Raw genomic sequence first — 20,296 nt, 5'->3', positions numbered from 1 at the left:
GAGAAATGATGACATGACTTGCACTTGACTTTGTTTTGAGTGAGGGAGGGCTGTGCAGGTCATCAGACTCACTTCTCCTCCGGAGCCATCTGAATCCAGTGACCAGATATTCATCAGGATGACTGGAGATGACCCAGGATGAGGCAGTTGGGTGCCTTGTGACTTGCCCAAGGTCACAAAGCTAGTGAATGTCAAGTGTCTGAGGTGAGATTTGAACTCAGGTCCTCCTGACTCCTGCACTGGTGCCCTATCCATTCACCATCTAGCTGCCCCTTCTGCAATGTGTATAGTCTTAGAGAATTACCTGCGGTATTGAAAATTTAACTTCCTAGGGGTCACACAGCTTGACTCTGAATCTGACTCTATTGCTGACACCGAGACCAGGTCTCCAGCCATTAGACCACATTGCCTGGCTCTTTCTGACCAGAATTCTATCCAATAGACCACACCACCTCTCAATAGCTGCTCAAGATGTTATTGGTTGACCATGTCTAGATCTAGAGTTGGAAGGGACTTCAAAGGACATCCAACCCATTTCCCCCAATTTAACAGACAAGCAAACTGAGGCACAGATAAGTGAAATGACTTGTCACAGAAATAGTGTCAGAGATGGAATTTGAGCTCACATCCTTGCTTATAAAACTAGTGCTCTTTCCACTGCACAAGTATGGATACCTTGTGATCCCAGTTTACCTTGGTGAACCATGTGTGTTTCTTAAGCATCCTGCAGGGGCGGAATTATCTTTCTGATTTTATTGGTTAGGGAAACTGAGGCATAAAGAAGAATGTTATAGCAAAGGAGAGGGAATGGACTAATTCCAGGTCAAGGGAAAAGGTGGTATATGGATTTTATCATTGAAGTAATTGATTTTATCACTGAAATTTTGAAACAACAAAATCAACACCAACTAAACTTGTCATTTTAGTGACTTACTGACGACCTGTTCTTGAAGGGACCAGGATGTGTATGTTGGACAGAAGTTATATTATCACATAATTATGTTAAAGAAGTCCCTGTAAGCTTAAATGTATGAGACCTGGGTGGTCGTTGTTATTCCACTTTTCTCTTCCCCTTGGCATTGGAGACTTTTCAAAATCTGGTCCCACCTTAGCTTTCCTACCATCCCTCTTTTATTTCACCTGTTAGTTTTTTCCTCTAGCCCCGAGACTTTCCCTAACCTTTATCTGTAATGTGAAGAGTTTAGATCCCTAAATAACCTCTAAACTCTTTTTCCAGGTCTGACATCCCCTGTTCTAAAATCCCTCCCAGCCCTGACACTCCCTGTTCTAAGGTCCCTCTCAACTCTGACACCCGCTGTTCTAAGTTCTTTCTTAGCTTTGACACTCTCTAAGACCTCTCCCAACATCTTATTCTCTGCGTTCTAAGTCTTACACCTCTACAGTCCTATTGTTTCTGAATCTCTACTTGCCAGAACATTCTCCTCAGAACATCTGAATCACCTGTGTCTTTACCTAGGCTAGTCCCTCTGCTCCCCTCCCCCACCACCTTTGAACTTCAGGAACCAGGTCATGTTTGTGAAAGCTTCTTCCTCGCTTCTTTACCATATCCATATAGACCCCTGGTTTGCATGAAACCCATCCCCTTGTACTTGGTCACAGATAACCTAAAACATCTGTATCACCACATCCTCCTCCCTAGTGAGCACACACATACATGTATACACACAATATATACACATGTGCTCATACGCATGCACACACATACATGCATAACACACATGGACCCACACAACACAAGGCACTCACACACATGTAGATACACATAAACACATGCATAACATATACATACTTCACATATACATACGCACACACATGCTCACATGCACATGCAATACACAGGCACCTCACACAATGCACACACATAACACATATACACACTCATGCAGACATAGACATGCACACACAAAACACACGTACACACATACAACATGCAAGCACCCACACACATGTGCTCACACACAACACACACATTCTTCACATATACACATGCACAATACAACATACACACACTTCACATATACACACATGCACCCACATAACATACACACTCACATGCATACACACACACCACCTCTGACTAGACTGACTGGATCTATCCTTCAGCTGGCATCCTCCAAGTTGACACACACTTGCTTTGCACGGACTGGATTCAGCATCTCTAGGGAGATGGAATGCCAGCTGCACCAGCTGTATCAGTTCCCCAGTCCCAGCTGTTGGGTGTTCAGGTTCAAAGGCAAGCTAAGGCAACTTAAAATGTTCCCTGCTTTGGGAGCAGGACAGCTTCCCAAGCCGAGAAATCAGGGTTGGGTGTGGGCAGTCCTGGTGCCAGCTGTCAGAGAAAACTATAGAACTAGATGTGGAAAGTGATTTGAGAGAAATATTTGCCACAAGCACAGGGACTGTAGGCAAAAAAGCCACATCACAGAATGATTGGATGCCACCAAAACCCCATCTACTACCCTGACTCCTGGTGGCAGTTTTGAATAGTTGGGTCTTATAGGCTCTCTACCCCCAACCCAGCGTGGTACACTGGAAAAAGCATTTGGTCTTGGATGGAGGAGAGGTGAGCATCTGAATCCTCTCTGGTACTTGCTAATTTTTGTGACCATAGGCATGCCATTGATCCTCTCTGACTCTCAGTTTCCTTTTCTGTAAAATGGAGGTTCATAGAATAAGAGTTGGAAGGGACCTTGGAAGTGATCAAATTTCACACTCTTATTTTACAGAGGAAGAAACTAGAATCCAAGAAGACCAGAGAATTATGAACACTCCCATCTAGAGTTGAAAGGGACCTCAGAGTTCATCTAGCCCAACCCTCCCCCATTTTATAGAGAAGGAAACTAGGACAAAGAGAAGCTTTAGGATCTTAGCAGCTTAGGTCCCAGGACTAGAAGTGTCTTCAGACTGTCCAACTTAAACCTTTCATTTTATATAAAATGAAACTGAGGCTCAGAGAGGTCACAGAATCAGAGGTTGATAGATTGATAACTAAAAGAGTGATTCTACCCAACCTCCTCATTTTGTAGACAAAGAAAATGAGTCCTATCAGAGTGAAACAAATTACCCAAGTTTGTACAGGTAGGAAGTGACAGAACTGGGCTAACTAATCACTCAATCAACGAGCATTTATTAAGAAGCTACTATGAACCAGACACTACAGGCATTGGAATAGAAGGATAAAAATCCAACAGGCACACTCTACAAGAAGTTGACAAACCGCAGGGGAAACATGAGTCTACAGAATAGATGTCCAAGACAAGCTCTCTGTACTTGTCCCCTGCTTAGGGCTGTCAAGAGTGACAGATACAATAGTGTTTGCAAAGCTCTTTGCATATCTGAAAGTACAGTGTACATTTTAGCTCTATGGACCACACACGACTAGACTTTTATAGAGTTCTATGGTGCTTGTTATGAATTTTGGTGTATTTGAGTTATTTGCGATCACATCTTATCTTCTGTCTAGATTGTGAACCATAGAAAGACAGGGACATGTCTGCTCTCAAATGCCTAGCACTGTGCTCTGCACACAGTGAGTAAATTAATCAGTGCTCATTGCTGTTCATGAGATAAGAACTTCAGTTAAAACTATAACTAGTCAAAAATGGAAATAGTCCAGCATGGCTCAACTTACTATGACTGCTCCAGATTTCATAAAGTTCTAAGAAGGGAGAAGGAGGTATCTTGCCCTTGCCCCCTCAACCTACTAAAAGGGTCATGACTCAAAGGGATAATATTTGGGGCACAAGCTTGAACAGAAGACTTGGGATGATAGATATTTTGTTTAGCATGGTCAGAGAGTCTCAGATTTAGAACCATCAGGAAGGGACCTGGGGTGAAGGAGGAGGGTCACCTCATCCAACCTGCCTGACGACTAATCCCCTCTGTAATGACCACAACAAATATCCAACCACATTTGACTTGGGAGGATGCTCTTCCTCCTGAGAGGCTGCCTGTTCCATTTGGAAATAAGCATGAATTGGCAGAAAAGTGGTGCTTCATATGGAGCACAAATCAGCCCTTTGGCATTTTCCATTGGATATTTCTTGTTCTACCCTGCCCAGTTAACCAAAGCAACTCAAACCGTGGTGGTTTCATATGATGATCCTTCAAACCAGAAAGATAATGATGGTGTCTTAGAATGTCTTCTCACCTCCCTCCTTCTTGAGGACAGGGACTATCTTGACTGCTTGTGTTTTTTTGTATTTCTATGCTCTTAGCACAGTGCTTGGAAAATATTGTATTTTAAAAAAGTTTTTCTAGCCATTCATTTGTTCCTTCATTCACTCATGCCTTCCCCCAAGTTTTGTCCTCTAAGCTATTCCCTTCAACCCATCCTTATCTGGCATACATGTCCACGTTAATAAGGTCTCTTATTCAACTTGCCTGGACAGTCACCATCCCCACTGTCATCCCTCTTGCTCTCATTCTCCCATCTCTGTATCAGGGGCTGACAGTAAACTGTTAGAACTGGCCAGCATGTGCCAGTTCATTCCCATAGTTTTCTCATGGCTTCCATCATTCCCTCATCTCATAGGCAATTCTATGTCAAGACTCATCACTTCCAAGGATTCGAGAAGTCTTCCATCTCCGATCAACTTCTAAGTCTTTCAGACTACACACATATACACATCACACACACACATGCACATGATGCATATAAGTATGTGTGTCTGTATATGTGTAATACATATACATTATGTAAAATGTGTGTTATATATGATGGTTTAGTTTATACATATATGCATATAAATATAGTTTAGATAACATATGTGCATGATTCTATGATGTACACAAATGCACATGCCTATGTATAAACACATATACACATGTTCTATATGTGCACACGTGTGTACAGACATGTATGTATAAATAATCATGTACTCATGCATATACACATATATATTTTGTTATTCAGCCATTTTCAGTTGTGTCTGACTCTTCATGACCCCATTTGAGGTTTCCTTGGCAAATATACTGGAAGGGTTTGCCATTTTCTTCTGCAACTCATTTTGTAAATGAGGAAACTGAGGCAAACAGGGTGAAGTGACTTGCCCAGGGTCACACAGTTAGGAAGTGTCTGAGGTCAGATTTGAATTCAGGTCTTCCTGACTCCAGCCCCAGCGTTCTATCCACTGGGCCACCCAGCTGCCCACACATATACATGTTCAGGAATGCTTTCCCTCCTCATCTTCAAATCCAAGCTAATATTCCACTTTCTCGGAGAAGCCTTACCTGATCCCTCTTAACTCTAGCCCTTCCACTCCGTTGGTTGCTCCCAATGCATTCTGTATACATCTTGTCTGTACAGAGCTCCGTTCATATTATCTCCCTCATCAGACTGTGAACTCCTCAAAGGCAGTGGCCATCTTTTGTTTTTATTGCATCTTTAGTGCTTAGCACAGTGTCTGCACACAGTAGGCATTTAATAAATGCTTTGACTAACTCACTGTCTGAATCTCACAAGTCCTAGACACCCAGGTGGCAGAGTGGATAGAGAATTGGACTTGCAGTTAGGAGGACTTGAGTTTGACATTTGCTTACTAGTTATGTGATACTGGAGGATGGGCTAGGGGTGGCGAGAGACTTGAAGCAGGCAGACCTTTGGCAGGCTACTGTGATAGTTCAGGTGTGAGGTGATGGACTTACACCCAAGTGTGTGTGTGTGTGTGTGTGTGTGTGTGTGTGTGTGTGTGTGTGTGTGACAGAGAAAGACAGAGGGGGAGAGACAGAGAGAGAAAGAGAGAGAGAGAGAGAGAGAGAGAGAGAGAGAGAGAGAGAGAGAGAGAGAGAGAGAGAGAGAGAGAAAGAGAGAGAAGAGGGCATACTGGAGAGATGCTGCAAAGGTGAAATTAGCAGTTTGTGTAACAAACTGGATGCAGAGTTAGAAATAGTGAGTATTCAAGATGACTCCTAAGGGACCAGGAAGTTGGTGTTTCCTGCTACAGTAACAGTAAGGAAGGTAGGGGATGAGGGGAGGGTTTATGAGAAAAGATAAGATAATAAGTTGTATTTTGAACATATTGAGTTTAAGACGTCTAATGCACATCCAATTCAAGATGTCTAAACAGACGTTGGAGATGCAAGATTGACTGTCCGCAAAGAGACTTTGACAGGAGAGTTAGGTTTGAGAATCAGCATATAGTAATTAAATCCATGGGTGCTTCTGTTTAGCACTCAAAGTCCTTCCCAACCTGATGCCTCTTCCTAGCTTTCCAATCTCCTTACGCATTACTCTCCTACATGTACTATTTAATTCAGTGATGCTGGCCTCATGTCTGTTCCACCAAGACTCTCCTTCTCTCATCTCTAGGCATTTTCTCTGGCTGTCCTCCATATCTGGAAGGCTCTCTTTCTTCTGCTCTAACTACTAACCTATATAGCTCCCTTTAAGGCCCTCTTTTTACAGGCCATTTTCACCATCTCCTCCTAATTCTAGTTCCTTCCCTCTGTTAATTATTTTCTATTTTGTTATTCCTATTATATCCTACAGTAAGCATATCCCTATATATAGGAGTTAATTGTAATTCCTGTATTGCTATACATATATATTTGTTTGCATGGTGTTTCTCCCATTAGATTGTGAGCTCCTTGAGGGCAGGGTCTAGATTTTATCTTTCTTTGTGTATTCCTAGCACTTAGTACAGTGCCGGCACATAGTAGGTGCTTAATATTTACGGAATGATTGAGTTTTACTTCCTTATCTGAAAAGATACACAAATTGATAGACAGACAGACAGAAGGATTTATTAAACGCTTAGCCGCTGTACAAAGGACCAGGCATACAATACAACTAAGCAAAACAATTTTGTTCCTCAGTGAGTTTACATTCTAATGAAGGAAGTCACCACATAAAGAGATGCTGGAAGACAGGGAATATACATGTGGCAGCACCCTGAGATGACAAGAAAATAGCAAAGAGCAAAGGTCACCTCTCCTTACCAGAAGACTCCTTCACAGGGTGAAGTCCCAGTGTGTGTGTGTGTGTGTGTGTGTGTGTGTGTTTCTATGTGTGTATGTGTGCATGTATGTCTATGTATGTTTCTATGTGTGTATATGTGTGTGTGGCTGTTTCTATGTGTGTCTATGTGTGTTTCTATGTGTGCGTATGTTTGTGTGTGTGTGTGTGTGTGTGTGTGTGTGTGTGTAGATGATGGTGGGAGAGCAAACAGTATGTTGTAAAAATGGTGTGGAAGTGAAATAATCATAAAGGCACCTCAAAGATCATTGTGAAGTCCAAGGTTCATAAGGTATCAGGCAAACCTTGAAGTGTGATATAACCCACAACTCTTGTTGGTCTCTTCTCATCGTTCTGGGGAGGGTGGTATGGAAAGGTACCATGCTAGTTTTACAAGTTTAGTAACTTTGTGCTTCAAGAAAAATGGAAGACTTCCTCTAAGTTATCTGAAGTTGGGAAGATTGGTGACAGAACTTAAGTAGATCCTAACATGTAGCCCTCCAAATGCTTGCTGTTGGAGTCCATCATCATCATCCCACTAGCCGATCCATCTTGATCCCATCCCTAGCCACTGTCTTCAGAATGTCTCCATTGGTGACTGGGACTCTGGCACTCTCTCAGACCCAAAGCATTTCATCCCAGAAAGCATGAGGAAAGTCCTGGCCTGAGGCCAAGGGATGACAGGACACATCCAGAAAATTGGGGATTCCCCCTACTGCCAAGTAGTGAGATGAGAGACTTTCAATTCTTCACAGTGCGAGTGAGACATTTCAAATCTTCAGGCAGCTGAGGTCAGCCAAAGCCTTGTTGTTTCAAGGCAACTGTGAATCTAAAGCAACTCCAAGAGAGCCCAGTAGTCTCCAAAGCAAGAGAAGAAACAGGGTGGAAATGCACTAAAGAATGATGGTAAACTCTTAACCTATGAAGCATGGTGGCCAATATCCCATGTCACAGTAGAATTTTAATATTGCCTCCTTCATCCCATTGAAAAATAAAAAGGGGGAAACTGAAAGTGGCTGATGAGCAGCTGTGATGATTTCCAAATCTTTCCAGTCATAAAACCCCAAGCAATGACGCTGATTAATGCCTTTAAAATAAAAGGTCTCAGCAAAGGTGAGCTCTCCGGCACTGGAGAATGATGGTTGTTGCCATACTTTCTTTTGCTTGGAAAATTCCAGAGCTCCTCATGAGTCATAATATGATACCAGTCTCCAAATCTCTGTTTTCTCTTCCTTTTCACCCACTGATTATTCATAAGTTGAATTTAGTATCAAGTGATCTTCACAAAATGGAGAAAAAAGATAGAGGGCAGGGAAAAAAGGAAAGTAGGGTCTCTCCCTCTCCCTCCCTCTCTCTCTCTCTCTCTCTCTCTCTCTCTCTCTCTCTCTCTCTCTCTCTCTCTCTCTTTCTCTCTCTCTCTCTCTGTCTCTCTCTCTCTGTCTCTCTCTCTCTCTCTCTCTCTCTCTCTCTCTCTCTCTCTCTCTCTCTCTCTCTCTCAGCATTCTAAGCTGACACTATAGGAGACTTTCATCCAAATTTCCCACAAGGGCAGCCCTACCAATTAAACAGGAAGGAATCTCCCTCTCTGGACTGATTTTATTGATCTAGTCTGTGTCTACATTTATACAATGAATTAAATCTGAATAAATAATCATAATCCAGGGGTTTGACTTCTAGTTTGTGTCTTTTCCGAGGTGTTTAGGTATAACATTTAAAAATTGCCAAGGAGAGGAAGGATAAACTGTCTTGTGATGAAGTCCAGTTATTGAATGTGAGTAAGGTCACTCTACAATGCTAAATTAGAAAAAAAAAGTGCATGGAAGTATGTTTGACCTTGTTATCTCACTTACCTTTTGGTCCAAGATTTTAATAATAGATTTTAATAATAATTGACACTGATTAGCACTTTACAGTTTGCAAAGTGCAAACATTTAACCAACAGGGGGTTCTACTTGTCCCTAACCTGATCTTGTTCATCTGGTCTCTCTCCTCTGGCTCTATCATGGGAGTTCTGGGGAAATAGTCTCATTTTTCTCAGGAAATGGGTGATATTCTATCTCCCAGATCAACCTTTTAGGTGATCATGCAAATTCATTCATCTAAAAAGTATGATTAATATGAATTTAAACCAAAAAATAAATTGAGTTTTGAGTACAAAACTTTTGAAAAAAATCTTGCCTTTCCCTGAGGCTGTTATGTTTCACTGAGTCCTAGTTATATGAACTTGTGAACTTGGCATAATAAAATCAAGTCTCATGGCAAGAGACAAGCACACTTGTTTATTTAAATTAATCAATTGATAAACATTTATTAAATGCCTACTATGTTCCAGGCACTGTGTTAGGAAAGGCTTCTCGTAGAAGACACAGTTTTAGCTAGGACTTGAAGGAAGCCAGGGGGTAGATATGAGGAAGGAAATAATTCCAGGCATGAGGGAGACAACCAGTGAAAATGACTGGAGTCTCATATAAGTAGGCCAATGTCACTGTATCATAGAGCAGGTCCACGGAGAAGAGTAAGGTATAATAAAATTGTGAAAGTAAGATAGGGTCGGTTTGCAGAGGGCTTAAGAAAATCAGAGAGGATTTTGTATTTTATCTCCCCTAAAATCTCCTATAGAGCCACTAGGTGGCACGGTGGATAGAGTGCCACGCCTGTCTGAGTTCAAATCTGGCCTCAGACATTTACTAGCCATTCGACCCTCAGCAAGTCACTTAACCCTGTTTGCTTCAATTTCCTCATCTGTAAAATGATCTGAAAAAGGAAATGACAAACCACTCTAGTATCTTTGCCAAGAAAACCCCAAATGGAGTCATGAAGAATTGGATGCAACTGAAAAATGACAGAACAGCAAAATTATCTCCTATTGGAGGTAGTAGAAAGCCACTGGAGTTAACTGAATGTGTGGGGTGGGGAGAAGAGGAGGTCAGATCTGCCCTTTAGGAATACCAGCTTGACAGCAGGAGGGAGGATGGACTGGAGTAGGGAGAGATGAGACCAGGACACCGACCAACAGCTATTCCAAGACAGAGATGATGAGGGATTAGACCAGTGAAATAGGTGGCTGTGAGTGGGGAGAAGGAAACATATTTAGGAAATGTTGTGAAATTGCAACATGTGGCAATAGACTGTACATAGATGGGTGAGGATGAATGAAGTTGCCGATGACTCAGAGTTTATAAACAGGTGTGACTGGGAAGATGGTGGTACTCTTGACAGTAAGAGGAAACTTCAAAGGATGGGAGGGTTTGGAAGTAAAGTTAATGAGTTCTTTCTACACATGTTGACTACAGAACATTTCCAAGATACCCAAAGGGCAGTTGGTGGTGCATCTCTACTAGAGAATGTAATTATGGATCCCAACTGGTATCTCATTCATGACATCCAACAGGATCAGTCAATAAAAAAGACCTGAGAATTCTGGACTGAGATCTCCACTCTTTCTTAAGTAGAGGATAAGACTTGGGTGCAGGCAGATGCTTTGATACCTGGTGCTTTTCTTTTCACAGAGTTTTTGCTGGCAGGGCCTTTCTAATATCTTCTCAAGAAGTCAGGGTCATTATGGAACTGAAGGAATGGACTTAATAGTGGGTCTCCCAAAAGAAAGTTTGCTCCCATTTTGCCTTGGCATCTGCAACTTCAAGGTCTTCAGTTTCCATTTCACATTCCCTCTCTTTCTCCCACTCACTTCATCTATTTGTCTTTATAGGTGGGTGTTGAGCCAGTAAATGGAACTCTGGTTCAGAGATGGGGCATAGACATTTATCCCTCTGCCTACAAATGTATCAGCTAATTTGGAGCCTACAACAACTCTGTGTGGTAGGTATTACAGATAACCATAGGAAGTACAGGTATCATTGTCCTCATTTTACGATGAGAATATTGAGGCTGAGGGAGGTTGGATGATTTGACCAGTCACATAATGAGTATTTAAGGATTTACTGGCTTCAGCTGTAGATTCCTATTCACTATGAGTCGCTGGTCTTTATATAATTTTGAAAACAGATGCAGATAGAGAGTAAAAGAATGAAATCGTGTCTCCATATACAAACATGAATGTTCGAATATCATATATATTTTTCAGCCCCAAGGGAATGGAGTCTATAAAGCACCAACTCACCCCTCCATAGAGGTGGGAAGTTCACAGGTGTTAAATATTGCATTTTAAAAAATATATTGATTAGTTGTGCTGATTTTTTTTCTTTCTAAAAAAATGTTATTTGTTATATGGGATGGCTGTCCAGGAGAGTTAGGAGGAGAGATACTTGGGACCACCATGATGATGTAAGAAACAAGATATCAGGGGCGGAGCCAAGATGGCAGAGTAGATAGACACACATACACTAGCTCCGAACCCACCGCCCATAAAATATCTGTAAAAAAGAGCTTCCAACAAGTTCTGGAGCAGCAGAGGCCACGGAGCAATGGAGCAGGTGAGATTTCTGTTCCAGAGAGCCTGAAAACCTCTCTCAAAAGGTCCTCGCACCGCGGACCTGGAGCCCAGCCCTCCTTGGCCACGCAGCGCCAAGAGGAGCAGATCCGAGCAGGGAGCAGATCTGAGCAGGCTTCAGGGACGGGATCTCCAGTGGCCACAGGGGTCCCTCCACCCACAGGTGATGGGGGTCGGTGAGAGAGTCTCTTTGGCAGGTAGAGAGGGATTGGGGTGCCCCCATAGCTCAGGCCCCCTCGGGAGGCAGCAGCTGAGGCAGCAGCAGACTGGGGTTCCCCAAGCAGGCAGGAGCCCAGATACATTATTGAAGGTCTCTGCATAAACCCCCTGAGGGAACTGAGCCCATGAGGCGGCCCTGCCCCCACCTAAACACCTGAACTTGATCTCACACTGAATAGCAGCCCTGCCCCCACCCAAAGACCTGAAGCTGGGAAGCAGCATTTGAATCTCAGACCCCAAGTGCTGGCTGGGCAGATCTGGAGGCCAGGTGGGTGTGAAGAGAATATTCAGAAGTCAAGTCACTGGCTGGGAAAATGCCCAGAAAAGGGAAAAAATATAAGACTATAGAAGGCTACTTTCTTGGTGAACAGGTATTTCCTCCCTTCCTTTCTGATGAGGAAGAACAATGCTTACCATCAGGGAAAGACACAGAAGTCAAGGCTTCTGTATCCCAGCCCACTCAATGGGCTCAGGCCATGGAAGAGCTCAAAAAAGATTTTGAAAATCAAGTTAGAGAGGTGGATGAAAAACTGGGAAGACAAATGAGAGACATGCAAGCAAAGCATGAAAAACAATTAAACACCCTGCTAAAGGAGACCCAAAAAAATGCTGAAGAAAATAACACCTTGAAAAATAGGCTAACTCAATTGGCAAAAGAGGTTCAAAAAGCCAATGAGGAGAAGAATGCTTTCAAAAGTAGAATTAGCCAAATGGAAAAGGAGATTCAAAAACTCACTGAAGAAAATAGTTCTTTCAAAATTAGAATGGCACAGATGGAGGCTAATGACTTTATGAGAAACCAAGAAATCACAAAACAAAACCAAAAGAATGAAAAAATGGAAGATAATGTGAAATATCTCATTGGAAAAACAACTGACCTGGAAAATAGATCCAGGAGAGACAATTTAAAAATTATGGGACTACCTGAAAGCCGTGATCAAAAAAGAGCCTAGACATCATCTTTCATGAAATTATCAAGGAAAACTGCCCTGAGATTCTAGAACCAGAGGGCAAAATAAATATTCAAGGAATTCACAGAACACCGCCTGAAAGAGATCCAAAAAGAGAAACTCCTAGGAAGATTGTGGCCAAATTCCAGAATTCCCAGGTGAAAGAGAAAATATTGCAAGCAGCTAGAAAGAAACAATTTAAGTACTGTGGAAGTACAATCAGGATAACACAAGATCTAGCAGATTCTACATTAAGGGATCAAAGGGCGTGGAATAGGATATTCCAGAAGTCAAAGGAACTAGGACTAAAACCAAGAATCACCTACCCAGAAAAACTGAGTATAATACTTCAGGGGAAAAATTGGTCTTTCAATGAAATAGAGGACTTTCAAGCATTCTTGATGAAAAGACCAGAGCTGAAAAGAAAATTTGACTTTCAAACACAAGAATGAAGAGAAGCATGAAAAGGTGAACAGCAAAGAGAAGTCATAAGGGACTTATTAAAGTTGAACTGTTTACATTCCTACATGGAAAGACAATATTTGTAACTCTTGAAACTATTCAGTATCTGGGTACTGGGTGGGATTACACACACACACATGCACATGCACACACACATGGAGACAGAGTGCACAGAGTGAATTGAAGAGGATGGGATCATATCTTTAAAAAATGAAATCAAGCAGTGAGAGAGAAATATATTGGGAGGAGAAAGGGAGAAATGGAATGGGGCAAATTATCTCTCATACAAGAGGCAAAAAAAAAAGACTTATTAGTGGAGGGATAAAGAGGGGAGGTGAGATAAAAACATGAAGTTACTCTCATCACATTCCACCAAAGGAAGGAATAAAATGCACACTCATTTTGGTATGAAAACCTATCTTACAATACAGGAAAGTGGGGGATAAGGGGATAAGCAGGGTGGGGGGGATGATGGAAGGGAGGGCATGGGGAGGAGGGAGCAATCTGAGGTTGACACTCATGGGGAGGGACAGGATCAAAAGACAGAATAGAAGTAATGGGGGACAGGATAGGACGGAGGGAAATATAGTTAGTCTTATACACCACGACTATTATGGAAGTCATTTGCAAAACTACACAGATTTGGCCTATATTGAATTGCTTGCCTTCCAAAGGGAAGGGGTGGGGAGGGAGGGAGGAAGAGAAGTTGGAACTCAAAGTTTTAGGAACAACTCTCGAGTACTGTTCTTGCCACTAGGAAATAAGAAATACAGGTAAAGGGGTATAGAAAGTTATTTGGCCCTACAGGACAAAAGAGAAGATAGAGACAAGGGGAGAGAGGGATGATAGAAGAGAGAGCAGATTGGTGATAGGGGCAATTGGAATTTTAGGTGTTTTGGGGTGAGGGGAGGGGACAAAAGGGGAGAAAATGTGGAACCCAAAACTTTGTGAAAATGAATGTTAAAAGTTAAATAAATAAATAATTAAAAAAAGAAAAGAAACAAGATATCAATAAAAATTGATTTTTATTTTTTTTAAATAAAGTCTATATAGTTCCACTAATTGGTGAAAGCTGTCAGAGTGAATTCAGGACAGAGGGAAAGATAGTCCCCCATTCCTCATCCATAGAATCTGCTCTCTGAGCCCCCTATCCTGTAGCACTCTGTGATATTGACTCCTAGACATTTGAGTTTGACTTCTGATTGTTAGCATCTAAAGATCATCTTTAGGAGGAATTGAGAAGGGAGAACTGTATCTCCCCTGGGGGGATGCTCCTGATGATAATTCATTCCCAGTCTGGAGCTCAGCAAGCCTTACTTACTCCAGTGAGGGGCCTCCTCCTTGGAATGTTTTCAGCTTCCTAGTCTCCTCTCAAAAGGCAATTCAGCAATTACTTTTTGCTAAGAGAAAGAGGCAACTGGGTGGTCAATGGGGTAGAGCCCTGGGTCTGGAATCAGGAAGACCTGAGTTTGAAGCTGGCCTCACACATTTACTAGCTGTGTGACCCTGGGCAAGTCACTTAATGTTTGTTTGTCTCATGACACCCACCATTACAGCTGGATTTCAGCTCTTTTTTACAGCACAGAACATAGATTTGAGTCCAGACAATGTTTACTACCCATGTGACCTTGGTCAGGACTTCAGTTTTCTCATCTCTAAATTAAGAAGGGTGAACCAAATGGCCTCTGAGATCTCTTCCAATTCTTGATCTGATACTTATGAACTCTGGAAACCTCTCCCAGCATCCTCCCTTTCTCCTTTCATCTCTGGGCTTGGTTTGAGGTATACAGTTCTAGAACGATGAAATAGAGAAGCCCGTGTGCCAACGACAGGAATTTCTCACTGTCCGTGTCTGCTTGGCAAAGGATACAGCACTATAGAAAATGACAAACAGCCCTAGCTGGGGAAAGCTAAAGCCCTGGGCAAGTGTGGAGCTGACAGCAGCAGCATCAATGCTAATGAGTTCTGATTATTCGGGGTCGGTCATTAAATTAATAAGCCCGTCTTCAAATTAGTGTGGCTACTTCAGCCAGCAAAAATTTAATCAAGTTGGCTTCATTATTTCAGACGGGGTGCACTAGGCCAAAGTGACTTCGAGAGAAGAGACCGGGACCCTCATCTGATAATTTTATCACTTGACTGCCAGACCATGAAGATATTGGTGTGATGAAGGTCCACCCCGCCTCCCCACCCTGCCAGAAGCATATTGGGGAAGTGAGGGAAGGACAAAGCTGACTTTTGCTCCTTAATTACATAATGCTCATCTTTCCTTGTTTTTTTCTAAAATGCCTTCCTCTAAATTACCCCACTCTCCCTCCTGAGGAGTTGGATGCCTTCCCTATCATTTATATTTCTCCTCCTCCTCCTCCTCCAATGCCAAACCCCAGCTCAGGAAATTGTCATGCATGAGCAAGGAGAAGCTTTGGAGATGGGAGTCGATTAAATTTTTTCTAATTTTCCAGCTAGTCAGACAGATGCCTCTCCACCCCAAGTCCGCTCTTCCCCCTGCTGCTCCCCACAGCCTGTTCACGTCTTAATTTACAGGCTAAACCGAAGCAGCACAGTATGTCCTCAGGCCCACTTTGGATTGGATCTTCCAAGTTTCATTTGGCTTTTAATTTTTGTTGTTGTTTGTGTAAGGTTGTTAGACTTCTGATTTCCCCAAGAGCACAGGGACTTGTCCATGACACACATATATACACATATGTGATATGTGTATATATGTGTGTGTATGTCTATGTGCACATGTTTACATATAATGTATGTGTATATATGTACATGTGTGTATAGATGAATATGTATGTATATGAATGCATGTATGTATATTTATACATATATGTGTATGTATACAGATATAGCTGTATACATACTTAATCTATCTGAATTAGGTTCCTGTGAATTTTTTTTAACTATTCTGATAAATATGTATTAATATATTTGGTTTTACTTATAATCATTTAAATTTTTTTTATACTTTTGTAATAATATAAATTTAAGATGTAACCTTCTGCATTACTATGATCAACGGACTCTTCCAATACTTCTTTCCTCCAACTGCTAGCATGTTCTCCTTCCTTGAATTATTTTATATATACTTAACTGTGTATGTAGTGCTGTCTTTGCCGCCCAGTAAAATACAAGAACCTTGAAGTCAGATGCTATTTAATTTTGTCCTTGTATCACCAACACCTATTCTGATGGCCAACACATTTTTATTGCTGTAGTTCGACCATTTTCGGTCCTATTCCACTCTTCTTGACCCCATTTGAGGTTTTCTTGGCAAAGATACTGGAGTGATTTGGCATTTCTTTCTTCAGATCATTTTATAGATGGGGAAACTGAGGCAAACAGAGTTAAGTGACTTGCCCAGGGTCACACAACTGAGGCTAGATTTGAACTTGGGAAGACTTCAGGCCTGGCGCATTCTCTCCTGTGCCATCTAACTGCCAAATACCTCTTTAGCGTCCTCAAAACTACATCATCTTGATATTCTAAGTATCAACCTCCAAAAAGAACATAGCAGTAATTTTGTTATTAGGCTGAATTTGTTAAACTTTTAATGTGTTTAGGGTCTTGTGCAAATTAAGAACTTTTTTAAAAAATGTGTACATAGATAAATTAACTAGAAGTTACATACCTGATTCACACTGTACATCGAATATCTTTCGACTTCCCTCAACATAAGGCAAACCTAAGCTTTAAATGATTTTTCCCCTGGAGCCTCTTGGTTGGAGGACAATATAATAAGCAAAGAATTCAAGAAAAAAGCATTCTGATCCTTCTTTTAAGTGGTCAGGCTTCCCTAGGATTGAACCTAGAGAATTACATTCATCAAAACAGCTTAAAGAACAAGTTCATAGACCCCCCAGGTTAAGTACTCCTACCTTAAATGATGGGAAACCTGGTACATTCTAAGGAAAACCAGTTCCCTTTGGGGCAGCTCCTGGGTGATCGGAAGCTTGTCCTTTCATCAGGTCTCCACCCATGGGGCCAAGTGGAAACAAGATTATTCCACCTTTTGTGTGACATCCCTTCGAGTACTTGAAGACGCCTATCCTATTCACTTCGAGTCTTTTTTTCATCAGAATAAAACTCCCCAGTTCCTCTAATCTCCTATTCTTAAGATATCTCTACAATTCATTTTTATTTCCCATTCTAGTTAGCCTAAAAGGGCCAGGGTTTCCTATAGCATCCTGGGCCCTCTCCAGTCATCCTGATGAATATCTGGTCACTGGATTCAGATGGCTCTGCAGGAGAAGTGAGGCTGGTGACCTGCACAGCCCTCCCTCACTCAGAACAAAGTCAAGTGCAAGTCATGTCATCATTTCTCTGATGTCATGGTCTTCTTCAAAAACGAAGGATGAATATGCACAACAATAACAGTGAGAATGTCTAAGTATTCTTAACCCAGGAGTCCTTTTCTAGCCTTCTGAATGCCTGCTTGTCATTCAGTCAACATTCAGTAAGAGTTTATTTTGTGCCAAGCTCCTGGGCACTGGGAATACAAAGAAAGGCAAAAATGCTGTTCCTGCCCTCTAAGAGTTTATATTTTAATGGGAAAGATAGCCTGCAAACAACTAGATACAAAGAGAGTGGATGGAAGATAATCCCATAGAGCCAAGTTCATAAACATTTATGAAGCAGCTGCTATGTGCCAGGTACAAGGAAAGGAAATAAACAAAGGGGGAAAATAGTTCAAATCTAGAAATAAACAAAAGAAGTTCAAAAGAAGTATTTTCAAGCAAGTCACAATGTAATAGGGGTTGATATTACCCTCCATCTACTCTGAATATATCTTATATGTACTGAGAGGAAAGATTATGAATCAGTGATTTGGGGAGATCCAGAGTTCCCTCTTTTTCTAAAGTCCTTATTTCAAAATCTCAGTCTCTGAAGGTTGAACTTTCTCCTCTATCAGACCCCACCCAACCTTACAAGGCATCTCTAATCTAAAGTGAATTCCACTCCATCTAGCTTGGGTAGAGGTAGTTCCTTTGTCTATATTGACCAAAGCTGAGGGTGGTCTGGATATTCTCTCTAAGAGTGACGTATCATGCTCAGCCCCTCATTGGAGTGAGCTCACTTCTCTTTGTAAAGCCCAACTCTCATTAATTGTTAACCAATCAGAGTCGATTGCTACCCTCCCTTCCAAAGTCATATAAACTGTGAACCCACTGCCATGAGAGGTCTTCGGCTTTCAAGAGTACTAATGACCTCTTTTAATTAAAATGCTGGCATTATTAATAAAATGAATAATTACCCAGAAATTATGTCTCTCAAGCTTTTTAAGCACCACAGTACCTAGCCATTTACATGTTGTTTTCGAAATTAGAATGTCATCTCATTGAGGGCAGAGGACTTTTCTTTGTATCCTCAGCATTTAGAACAGCCTCTGGCACATAGTAAATTCTCAGTAAATGTTTGTTGTTTGATTACAGTTCTGGTGGCCACCTGTGTACATCAAGCGTTGGAAAAAAAATTCCTTACTAAGAATAATCAGAGGATAAAGTGTGTAGTCAAGTTATTGATTTATTCCACATGCTTTTCCATCTCACCTTTCTTTTCCAACAGCTACCCATCTGGAGACAGAGGACCTGGGGTCAAATCTTACCTCTGACACCTATGACCTGTGTGACCTTTGGTAAGTCAATAAAACCTGGGCCTCAGTTTCCTCAATTAAAAATAAAAAGGTTGGATCAGGTAGCATCTAATGTTCCTTCTCTGGGGTCCCAGATATGTGATCCTCTCATCTTACAATTTCCACTCCCCACCCTCCCATTACCATTGGGTGGAGGATACTTTCCACAGAGGCAAAATATTAAGACCATGAGAACTCTCAAACAAGAAGGGCTATTTCTGAGAAAGGCTGAAATCTACCTCATTGCCTGTGGGAAGCTGGGACATTTAGCTTATCAAGATGGTTTGAAAGACCTTTAAACAATGATGAAGGAGCTTGGGGCATCCTTAGATTGAAAGAGACAGTCTACCAGTGGCCTTCTCAACTCCTCATCTCCCCCTTCAGTCATCAAGGCCAACTTAAACTGCAGATGTGAACTATCGCCTCTTTACCAGGCAGCTAAAGGGCCTCCCAGTAGATCTGTGTCAACAGAGATTAGCCACAGCTCTGCACGCCATCCATTTACCATTTGTTAGGGCCAAATATGCCAACATCGGTAATCAAATCTTGGGCTAGCGATGGCTTCTCCCAGGTTAAATGTATTAAGGGAACTGAGGAAAGTGGTCTGATCACCAACGCTCTGGCCTGTAGTTTCCTGACAAGCCCTGACCCTGCTCCAAGACCCTCTTCCCCTCGAGACTTCAGAGGTTAAAACCTCCTCCTCATGGAGTAGAAGAAAACACTAACAGAGAGAGACGAGAGGATATTGAAAACATATTCCCTAGGCTTCGGCCCCTTAGAAATCCGAGAAGGACATGAGGCGTTAAGTTAAAGCTTTCATTGCTGGGGATATTTTTTTGAAATGTTTCAACAAGAATTTGATAAAGATATTGGTGAGGCTGGGAGCTACAGGGAGCAGGGATGGTATGAGGCATATGGTTCCAGGAGGAAGTGAGTGTTGCTTTAAATGTCTATGAAACAAATTTATGTGAGGCAGCCTTTTTTTATGCTAGAGAGTTAAGTGGTTTGTGTTTTTTTTCCTGAGATTTTTATTACGTTATTTAATTGTGTGATATTTTAGGTGAGAAGGTATTTGATCAGAAAGCCTCATTCTCCTTTTCCTCTCAATTTCTTTGAAATCAGATATCACATTTTCCTTGACTTAGGACAGAGATAGTTGGTATGGCTTACTGGTGCTGAACCCCACCTTTAGATATTGCTGTTTGTACGTATTGGAAGAAGGCCAATGATATAATGATGTTGGGATCAAGGTAGAGTGTGGCCAACTATAGTCGATCAGTCCAATACAAGCATTTGGGAAGGCACTACTAGAGGTCAGACACATATAGTCCATATGAACATTTGGAGTGGAGACGTCCCAAGAGGTAAGCATCTCATATTTTCTTTGTGTTACCGTGATTCTGCTCTGCTTGTCCAATCTAAGGATTAGGTCCTTTCTGTTGGATCCATTGCAACTGAAAGTCTGACCCCAGAGTGATTAAGGGACATTTCCTGAAATCACGTGTCCATGCATGGAAATGGTAGAACCATGGCCTGAACAGAGGCCCTTTTGCCCCAGATCTGTCCTCTTGATATTTTATGATCAGAGACTACTCCTTTCC

The sequence above is a fragment of the Notamacropus eugenii genome, chromosome 4 (assembly GCF_028372415.1).
Source record: "Notamacropus eugenii isolate mMacEug1 chromosome 4, mMacEug1.pri_v2, whole genome shotgun sequence".
NCBI classification, from domain to species: domain Eukaryota; kingdom Metazoa; phylum Chordata; class Mammalia; order Diprotodontia; family Macropodidae; genus Notamacropus; species Notamacropus eugenii.
This window is presented reverse-complemented; position numbering follows the sequence as displayed.